The sequence below is a fragment of the Hylobates moloch genome, unplaced genomic scaffold (assembly GCF_009828535.3).
Source record: "Hylobates moloch isolate HMO894 unplaced genomic scaffold, HMol_V3 SCAFFOLD_17, whole genome shotgun sequence".
Taxonomy (NCBI): domain Eukaryota; kingdom Metazoa; phylum Chordata; class Mammalia; order Primates; family Hylobatidae; genus Hylobates; species Hylobates moloch.
In genome coordinates this window covers 48,815,085-48,824,039 of record NW_026652292.1, presented here as the reverse complement: position 1 = coordinate 48,824,039, position 8,955 = coordinate 48,815,085, and the positions used below count along the sequence as shown (strand labels likewise).

At 43.6% G+C, this 8,955-nt stretch overlaps 1 long non-coding RNA gene across 1 annotated transcript in view; it reads right to left on the bottom strand.

Annotated features, from left to right (window-relative positions):
* Positions 1 to 448: 448 nt before the first annotated feature.
* LOC116456985 (uncharacterized) overlaps positions 449 to 8,955 on the bottom strand; it is a 91,510-nt gene continuing 83,003 nt past the window's right edge. Inside the window, exon 2 of the long non-coding RNA XR_004244864.1 lies at positions 449 to 751. This is a non-coding gene — a long non-coding RNA (uncharacterized LOC116456985). The remainder of the gene's footprint in view (positions 752 to 8,955) is intronic.

The following is an 8,955-nucleotide window of genomic DNA, read 5'->3' as shown; positions in this document are numbered from 1 at the left end:
TTTTTTTTTAGACAGAGACTTGCTGTGTTGCCCAGGCTGGAGTACAGTGGTGCAATCTTGGCTCACTGCAACCTCTGCCTCCCAGGTTCAAGTGATCCTCCCACCTCAGCCTCCTGAATAGCTGGGATTACAGGTGCATGCCACCATGCTTGGCTGATGTTTGTGTTTTTAGTAAAGACGAGGTTTTATCATGTTGGCTAGGTTGGTCTCGAACTTGTGAGCTCAAATGATCCACCTGCCTTGGCCTCCCAAAGTGCTAGGATCACAGGCGTGAGCCACTGCACCCAGCCAGGATGAAGCTTAAATAGGGTTTAAGTTAAAGAATTAGTTGACTTAGAGAAAAGAATACTGGTGGCCCACAGAATAGAAAAAATTGCATAGTAGGTATGCAAATGACTAAAACTTGAGATCTTGCATAGGCTTAACAAATAACAGTTGGGAAATTGACTTGATTTTAATTAGTTTATTTTACATATTCAGGATGTTTTGCCTAAAAGGTAATAGTATAAATCTTGGAAGGAAGCAAGAAGGAATTAAGGGATAAAAGAAAGGAGAGAGAGAAAGAAAAGGGTTGGGAGAGAACAAGTGCCAGTCTTGGGCCTTACAGTCTGAGGTTTCCATGCTGCTGGATTGGGATATGAGATGAGCTCATAGTTCTTTCTGTGTTTCAAGACTCTGAGCCCATCACAACGGGATCATCAGGTGTCCAGGAAGAAGTTGGAGTTCCATATCCTCACAGACGAGAGATTACCTGGGTAGGAAGCAGAATTGTATCGTGGTCTGGTTGTCTTCCCAGAGTCTAGCTTTGCTTTGATATCTTTTTGTCTTCAATGCTTGCTGGGGAAAAAAAACTTTTCCTCTCCTATACTGTTGCAATTCTGGTCACCAAAATGTATGTGCTTTCCCTCTACACCATGCAATTCTCCACTTTGCGGAAGACACTGACTGAATTGTCATACAATGTAACTCAATTTGATGCTATTGGCTGGGCATGGTGGCTCATGTCTGTAATCCCAGCACTTCGGGAGGATGAGGTGGGAGAATTGCTTAAACCCAGGAGTTCAAGACCAGCCTGGGCAACAGAGCAAGATCCTGTTTCTACAAAAAATTTTTTAAAAATTAGCCGGGTGTGATGATGTACACCTGTGGTCCCAGCTACTTGGGAGACTAAGGTGGCAGAATCGCTTGAACCTGGGGACTTGAGGCTGCAGTGAGCTATGACGGTGCCAGTGCACTCCAGCCTGGGTGACAGAGCAAGACCCTGGCTCAAAAAAAAAAAAAGGAACCAAGAGAAAGGATGCTATCCACCTGGAAATAGTGTCAGATCCCACAGGTTAGGGGCTCAGTCCCACAAGACTGCCCTCACTTCAGACACAAGTCCTAGTTGTTACCTGTGCTTCTTTCTTTCCTTCCTTCCTTCCTTCCTTCCTTCCTTCCTTCCTTCCTTCCTTCCCTCCTTTCCTTCCTTCCTTCATCCCCTCCCTCCCTTTTTCTTTCTTTTCTTTTCTTTCTCTTTCTTTCTTTCTTCTTTCTTTCTTTCTTTCTTCTTTCTTTCTTTCTTTCTTTCTTTCTTTCTTTCTTTCTTTCTTTCTTTCTTTCTTTCTTCTTTCTTTCTTTCTTCTTTCTTTCTCCTTCCTTCCTTCCCTCCTTCCCTCCCTTCCTTCCCTCTTTCCCTCCCTTCCTTCCCTCCCTCCCTCCCTTCCCTCCCTCCCTCCTTTCCTGTCTTCCTTCCTTCCTCCCCTCCCTCCCTCCTCTCTTCTTTCTTTCTTTCTTCTTTCTTTCTTTCTTTCTTTCTTTCTTTCTTTCTTTCTTTCTTTCTTTCTTTCTTTCCTTCCTTCCTTTCTCTCTCTCTCTCTCTCTTTCTTTTTTGAGACAGAGTTTCGCTCTGTTGCCCAGGCTGGAGTGCAATGGCACAATCTCAGCTCACTGTAACCTCCACCTTCCTGGTTCAAGCAGTTATCCTTCCTCAGCCTCCCAAGTAGCTGGGATTACAGGCACATGCCACCACGCCAGGCTAATTTTTGTATTTTTAGTAGAGACAGGGTTTCACCATATTGGCCAGGCTGGTCTCTTGGCCAGGCTGGTCTCAAACTTCTGACCTCGTGAATCACCCGCCTCGGCCTCCCAATGTGCTGGGATTACAGACGCGAGCCACCGTGCCTAGACTGTTACCTGTGTTTCTGACATACTTGCTATAAATCAGGGATCCCCATGACCCCCTCCTAAGGTTTAATCATTTGCTACCACTGCTCACAGAACTCAGAAAAGTGATTGACTTAGTATTACTCATTTATTATAAAAGGACATGTAGGGGAGTTTTAAATTTTCCTCTATTCTCTGAAGGTTTGATAAGTTGAATCTATGAAAATCAACTGACAATAGACAAATAAACAGGAGAAAAGGCACGCAAATTTATAACGTGCATATGCATGGGAGAATCTCAAAGTATGAGATTCAAAAAAGGGTGAGATAATTGAAGCTTAAATAGCAGTTTGAACTACAGAAAGAAATCGAAGCTTGGAGGTTCCTGGAGGGTGGTGGTGAAAAACTATCGGACGGTGAGGGGAGAGACCGCATTGTGAATAAAGATTGTCTCATTGTGCAGATAAAATCTCTCAGGTAGCTGCCCTCAGAAGAACAGGTGAAAAGTCTATCCAGGCGTGGTGTCCTGGGAGTTGAGTCCTCTAGTCTCCTGCTGTGTGAATTAATCTTCTCTGGTTAATGTAGATATCAGGGAGGCAGTTCACGGCAACCACATTCATTCTGAAGGAACTTCCCTTAGTCAGAGATGGAAAATTGCAGAGAAAACACCTCCCTGTGCTTCAAGAGGACCTCGGGAGGGAAGGAGGGGTGAGAGGCAGGGGATCAGGAGGTCAGAGAGATTCCCCTGTAGTTCAAAGCACTCAGCATGCCAAAACGCCATACTTTGGGGCATTGTTTTGTGAGCCCCAACAGATACATCTCAGGACCAGCCAGATGGAAGAGATGAATGGGACAAGTTATAGGGGTAGGGGCACAGCTCTCCCATGACCTCTCTGGATGCACCACCCTCCACCACCTCCACATGTTCAGCAACCTGTAAACTCTCAGAATCCTGTCCTTTTAGGTTTTTATAGAGGCTTCATCACTTAGGCATGATTGGTTAAATCACTGGCCATTGGTGATCATCTCAACCTTTAGCTACTGTCTCCTCCTCCGAGGTCTGGGGATGGGGTTGAAAGTTCCAGCCCTCTAATCACATGGTTGGTTCCCATCCAACCAGCCCCCATCCCGAAGGAATCCAGGAGCTCCCAGCCATCAGTCATCTCCTTAGCACACAAATAAACCCTTATTTCTTCCCAGATTCCAAGGGTTTTAGGAGCTGTGTGCCAGGAAAGAGAGAAAGACCAATATATATATATATTTCTTATTATATCACAACATCACAGTGTCTCTTATTATCCCCTGCCCCACAGCACCCACCCCCCTGACACACACACACACACACACATCCTTCTCAAGGTCATGATCATTCAGGGAACAAAAGCACCGAGACGAGAGGTTTAACCCCAACTGAAACCAGAACATGTTCACTTCAATGCGTTTCCTCTGGAAAAAGTTCATATTTTAAAGTTTTTAATGTCTGTTTACCCAATTAAACACTTGGTCTTTGGTTAAAGGAATTTTAGGTTGTAGTTCAGAGGTGGGAGAGATTTGGCAGTTTTGAAAGAAGCAGGACTTAAACTTTGGCTTTGACATCGTAGTCAGTATAGGATGACCTGAAGGATAAACACGATTTCGAAGGTCTAGGATGCCCAACAGTGATGTCACCCCAGCCTTTTCATTCTCTCCCTTGGTTCCCATGTCCACAAATACAAAGGGTCCTAGGCCCATTTTCACGTGACCTCTTGAGTCAGTCAGATCACACAGGGGACACCTGGCACTCTCAGAGGGTCTAATGGAAAAGGGCTTAGTGACAAGGTTATTTACCGAGAGGAGTGGGGGTATGAAGCTCTCCAGGTTTAGCCACAGTAGGGCTACTGCTTCCCCAGGCCTGATGAAGCTGAGGTGGGGGATGATGTTACAGAATTGGGAAGGCAGGAGCTGTGGTCGTATTAGAATGCAGCCATTGCCAAGATGTGGCCAGGCGGGAAGAAAACAGAGGGCTCAGCACTCCAATGTCCTTTTCTTCCTGTCCTTTGATTTCCCGCCGGTGCCACCCAGTGGTCAAATAAAAATGGAAGCCAAAGATCAAGCGGCTAGGTAATGCAATCCACAGAGAAGGGGAGAAGAAGAGAAGGGTGGGGAATTGGCCTGACAGGTGAAGAGAATAACCAGCTGTCCACTCTCCCCCCATCCAATTCCTGCAGACCCCCAGCCCCATCTCTTGCTTGAAAATCATGACGCTTGCAGAAAATCAGATTTGCAGGATATTAAAAAAAGGAAGATAGAAAATAAAGGACGCTTTTATACTTTATGCTCTGTAGATTTCAGTGACATTTTTGCACCTTTTGTTTATCTCAAAACAACTTTGTGAAATACATATTATGGAACTAAGTAGGTAAGTGTGTCTTGTTCAAATCACAATGAATGGAATCAAGACTTGACTTGACCCTCATGTCTCTAAGCTTTTCTCTTTCTCTTAGACCAGTGTCTTTCACTGGTCCCAAAGCCTTGGTGAGCCTTGAACCAATTCCGTGGATTATGACCTGCATTTGGAAAATAATGAAACAGAATTGAAGAGAGCAGATTGGATGTCACAGTGTGTTACCCATAATACAGGTTAATATTGTTTCTTGAAACTTTAACACATATAAATGTGTGTATGTGCTTTTGTGTATTAGGCTGTGATGTACTATTTCACAACTATACACATAAAAAATACAACAGGTATTTCTTCCTAAAGTTTCTGTTAAAGAAAGTCCAGGCCAGGCAGAGTGGCTCACGCCTGTAATCCCAGCACTTTGGGAGGCTGAGGAGGGTGGATCTATTGATGTCAGGAGTTCGAGACCAGCCTGGATAACATGGAAAAACCCCATCTCTACTAAAAATACAAAAAAATTAGCTGGGCATGGTGGTGGGTACCTGTAATCCCAGCTACTCGGGAGGCTGAGGCAGGAGAATCGCTTGAACCCAGGAGGCGGAGATTGCAGTGAGCCAAGATTGCGCCACTGCACTACAGCCTGGGTGGCGAGTGCAGAGTGAGACTCCATCTCCAAAAAAAAAAAAAAAAAAGAAGTCTGAAAGCATTATGTTAGACCATCTTCTCTTTTCACTCTGTTTATTCTTCTTTCATTCATTTGTTCATTCATTCTCATTTATTGAACATCTTTTATGTGCCACTTCCTGAACTCAAACATCGCCAGATTTTGAATTTGATATCATCATCTCACGCATTTGTTCGGTGCAAATCCTTTCTCCATTCTCCTTACATGCCCTGCTTCACCACTTTCACTTTCCTAAACAATCCATGCCTTCTTTCATCTTGGGAACCTTTGCAAAACTCCACCTATCCTTTCCCCTCGCTCTGTGCACTAATTCCTAGTCATCCTTCAGCTATAGAATCCCGCCTCTATCCTCAAAATCTGGCTTTGGTTCTTGAGGCAATTTTTCAATAAGGCTGCAAGTTATTTGACACTCACTCCAAAGAGGTAGAAACTATGTCACGTCTCCTTGACGTGTACTCATGACTGCTTCAACCAATAAAGTATGGTGGAAATGAAATGGTGTGACTTCCAAAGCCAGGTCCTCAAAGGTCATGCAACTTCCACCTTATTTGCTGGAATGCTCACTTTTGGAGCCCTGAGCTGCTGTGTAAGAAATCCAAATACCCAAGGCCACCATGGTAGAGAGGCCATATGTAGGTGCTCCAGGGGACAATTCCAATTAGATCCAGCATTCCAGCCATCTCTGCCAGGGAGCAAGGCATGTAACTGGGTTATCTTGTACTCTCCAGACCAGCCCACCCACAAAATGGATGACACTGAGTGACCCCCATTAATGCCACGGTTAACACAAAAATCACCCAGCTGAACCCTGCCTGAATTTGTGACCCACAACATTTATGAGATACAATAAAATTGTTATTGCTTTAAGCCACTATGTTTTGGGATGGTATTTTGTGCAGCAATAGATAACTGCAACAATTCTCTCTCTATGCACTTCCATAGCATTCTGTTTTGTGAAGTTTATTGCATTGTAGCTTAAATTCTAAGATCTACTTGTCTGTGTTTCCTAACAGAAAATATGAAGCCTGAAATGATATTTTGCTGCCAATTGTATTTCTAATATCTAGCATTGGTTCCACACAAAATATGGACTTAGTAATTATTTTTTAAAATTTGGGTTCCATTTTTTTTAAATTTTGGGAACAGAGCTTATTACAGGTAAGGTGTTCATATGTTTGTGTCTGCCTGGACCGACCAATCTGATGTAATTATTAATAGAGTCCTCTTTCAGTTTCAACATGTAAAGGATAAATGATATGAGCACTCTAATTAGAGGGGTCCTCGTGGGACCAGGGAAGGATTCTGAGTGATGCCCATCAGATTCATTAGAGTTTGGATTTGGCTCCAGTTGGATAAGAATGTTGAATTTTTAGATGAGCAATTTTAAAGAGTGACTGTTATTACCCTTGTCACCATTATATTTTGATTATATGCTCTATAATTAGATGTTGAAAATGCTAATGCATATTAATACTTGATTGATTTGATTACCCATCATAATTATACTTTGATAACTTTTGATAAATATATTGATTCATTTTTTATTTACTTCACAGTATTCTTTGTATAACTGCTTTGATAATATCTGATTACATCTTAATATTTGATTGCCTTGAGTAGCTCTTGTGTTAACCATTGGGAAGTTGGATCATATTAGCTATGATAAACCTGACTAGTGGTTATGAGGGTAGATTTTACAGTAAAATTTACCTGGGTTTGATATTCCCCATTACTTATACTGTGTGACATTGGGTAGGTCACTTAACCTCTCTGGCCTTTAGTTTCCCCATCTCTAAAATGGAGATAATAAAAGTTACTCATGAGGGTGCCTGGTGGATTAAATAAGATAATCATGTATTAGTAGGGCATTCTGGCTGGTCCCTAACTGACGTTCTAGATAATTCTCATGTGTAGACGGACGATATTCCCTACTCCACCCAAATATCTATTTGCATGAGCTGATACACATTAAGGCTTTTTGTTGATGTTGTTTCAGGAGGGGGCTCAGGGAGAAGGGAGAAGTTGTTCTAGGTAGGGTGCTGATGAGGGAGAGAGGAAGAGAAGAAGAATGAAGGCAAGGCCATGGCTCCATTCTGCCATTCAGGTCACAAGGTCCAGGTGTTCGGAGTACAAGAGGGCCTGGCCAAAGGGGCAAGTGGGCTGACGTCTGGCCACAGGGTTGCATTTGCTTGGGTGGTATGAGTATCTTTTCTAATTCACACCAAGGAGCCATGAGAGCCGCTCAGAGGTGTCACATGAAAGAAGGACTCGGTTGAAATTCAGTAGAAATGAAAGAGAGAGAGACAGACTGAGCACAAACCCTGAAGTTCCTATGTGTGTGGAGAGTTTTGTGAGATTGTAGGTACCAGAACAGCAGTTGAGGCCCGGGAGGGCCTCTTTTGCCCTAGTGCTGCAATTTGTGCCCTGGATCCCAGAGTGCTCTGTGGGAGATGGCTGTGCCTGGCGGATCAGCCTTCTCATGGGGTTTGGGGACATTTGTGTGTGTGTGTGTGTGTGCACGCGCACATGCTGAGAGGAGGGGAACATGGATGGTATGTGGGTGGGAGTGACCCTTAATTACTGTAATAGCTAGAAATTATAGAGCATTTAGTTCCAGGTACTTTGCCAAACACTTTACACACATTATCATTTCTAATGGTCACAACAACCCTGTGACAATAACCACTAGTACTTTTACTATCCCCATTGTACAGATGGGAAATAGAGGCAAAGAGAAATTAAGGAACTTCTCCCAATGTTACAGAGAGTAGAGCTGGGATTTGAATCCAGTAGCCAGAGTCGCTACTTTTAGCCATGACGCCATATTGCCTCCTCATCAGGGAAACTGGAACTGTTCCTGACATGGGTGGGCCCCCTACTCCTACCCCTGGGGTCACCCGGAGTGGGGAGGAGCTCAACCACTGCATAAGCCTGTGATCCCCAACTCACTGAAATCTATGTTAATGGGATCCATCACTTCCCTCAGCCTAGGGACACTGTGTTTTGGATATAAAGCACACTTGCCCAGGACCTGGCTCCGGCTTAGGACTCAGTAGATAATTCTATTTTTAGTGTTCTAGATGATTGGCTTAGCAGTTCCTTTCTTGAGTCATGTTTTTACAGATGAGAACACAGAGAACCTCTTAGCCAAGTCAGTGGTCACTTTGACCTTCTGTTGAGCCTGTCCTTGTCTCTGACCCAAACTGAAGTCCACAGTGCAATGGGCTGACCTGCCTTCTCTACAGCTGGTGGGAGACTCAGGTGTGGGTAAGGGCCCCTAGCACTGGGCCACTGGAGAAGGAAGGCTATTAGCTGCCCATCTGCTGGCTGCTGTCCTGGCTGCTGTCCAAATGACCCACAAGCCCTGGGAACGTTCAATGACCAGACACAGCCATGTGCTCCTGGAACACCAGAGCGACCACCCCATACTGAAAGGACACCTTTCCAGAATCCCATATGAGTCCCCACACATTAGCAAGCCTATTCTCTTAATCCTTCCTTCCTTTGCAGAAAACCGGTGTACCTATATCTCATCCCTGAAACTGTGAGATGTTATCTTTTTCTTTTCCATCTATTTTATAACTTTTTGAGTATAGTACAGTAATATTTTTAATATGTTATCGATTTCCAAAATTGAGATGTTACATTTTTCCTTTATATATATATACACATATATATACATACATATATACATACATATATATACATATATACATACATATATATACATATATACATACATATATAT